The sequence below is a fragment of the Quercus lobata genome, chromosome 11 (genome assembly GCF_001633185.2).
Source record: "Quercus lobata isolate SW786 chromosome 11, ValleyOak3.0 Primary Assembly, whole genome shotgun sequence".
Classification (NCBI taxonomy): domain Eukaryota; kingdom Viridiplantae; phylum Streptophyta; class Magnoliopsida; order Fagales; family Fagaceae; genus Quercus; species Quercus lobata.
In genome coordinates this window covers 33,444,230-33,445,830 of record NC_044914.1, presented here as the reverse complement: position 1 = coordinate 33,445,830, position 1,601 = coordinate 33,444,230, and the positions used below count along the sequence as shown (strand labels likewise).

The 1,601-nt window shown below is 40.3% G+C and overlaps 1 long non-coding RNA gene across 1 annotated transcript; it reads left to right on the top strand.

The window, feature by feature from the left end:
- Positions 1-420: 420 nt before the first annotated feature.
- On the top strand, positions 421-1,379 carry LOC115967608. The gene is made up of 3 exons (XR_004086493.1): positions 421-806; positions 883-959; positions 1,346-1,379. It is a non-coding gene; the product is annotated as an uncharacterized LOC115967608 (long non-coding RNA).
- Positions 1,380-1,601: the final 222 nt, after the last annotated feature.

Below are 1,601 nucleotides of genomic sequence, written 5' to 3'. Positions count from 1 at the left end.
TTCTCATTAAGATGGGTAAATGTTATAAATGCTAAAATTTAGCATGCCAAATGCTATAAACACTAAAAAACATACTCCATCAATGCTGTTAAATGTTATTTATTTTGCACTTCGGCTACAGTGGACTGCTATTTCTAGCAGCCCACTGTAGTAAGATTGTAAAAAAAAAAAAATATTTGTTTAATAAAACCCCGCTTCCCTTTTTCGCGCCCATCTCCTCTGGTTTTCCCTCATTTTTTTCGCGCCTATCTCCTCTGGATTTCCCTCTATTTTTTTTTTTTTTTGGTTCTCTCTTTCTCCCACGCCTACGCCTCTGCCTCCTCTCTTCTTCTTTTTTTTTTTCTTCGTTCTCCCTCAACCCAAGCCGCTCTTCCCTTCCCTCAACCCACGCCGCCAATTCATCTCTGCTTCACTACTCCCTCTGACCGAACCATCATCACAAACACAGCCTCTGCTCTTCTTCCTCTGAGTGAACCCATACCGAACCCACTCTTCTCTCCCTGACTAAACCCAAAAGCCCAGTCTTGAAAGTCATATTCTCATCTCAAAACCGAAGATTCATGGGAGGGGATTAGGCTTCCATTTGGGTCAGACTGAAGCTCCACGGGTCAGGCTTCCATTTAGGTTTTGTTTTGGGTTAGGGATTTTGTGGATCTTGTATTGCTGCTCAGTTCTTCCCGATCTGATCTTAGAGCTAAAAGCTTTACCCAAATTTCGCACTCCAAAACCACCGCTGACCAGCGCACGGCGCCATTTTGAGCTTTGGCGGACAAGTCCTCGGCTCATCTCTAATTCTCTCTTGTCAGGTACACCTTACTTTTTTTTTTTTTGGTTTCTAATTCTGTTCCTATAATTTTATCTAATTCAATTCTTTTTTTGCAGTATAACCAAAAACACTAGAGCGATACCAGCAATCTTGCTTCACTCCTCAGGATAACAGCATTGAACGTGAAGCACAGGTTTGTGTTTGCTGAAATTCCTCCTTAAAATTCTAGTATCATCTTTAGAGTTTTATATGTTGAATAGATTTTAGACAGATTTGCATTTTTCTCTACACACATGAAATCAAACTTTGCTCACATATGAACATTATACTAGTACGAAACTTCATACATCATGTTTGAATTCAGTGGCATATATGCTTATACACATGATTAATAGTTCAATTGATGTGATTTTTGCTGGACTTTAAGATAATGTGATACTACCTCCTCCCATCTATATTGGATATTGTTTCTGTTGGTTTTAATTTAACTGCTGCTTTTTCCTTTGCATTGGTTTTTCTGCACTGGTTTTAATTTAACTGCTGTTTTTTCCTCTGCACCGATTTTTCTGCACTGGGTAGCTGCTGGATTTCTGCACTGGATAGCTGCTGCCTGTAGAGTGTGGGCTGCTGTTTTCTTATTCTGCACTGGTTTAATTTAACTGCTGTTTTTTCCTCTGCACTGGTTTTTCTGCACTGGGTAGCTGCTGGATTTCTGTACTGGATAGCTGCTGCCAGCAGTGGAGCATCAACAGCTAATGCAGCAACTCAAGAAGTTGTGGTGGAAGATGCTGTCAAAGCTAAATCGCTTGGTTGCTGCAGAATTTTGTTTATGTGT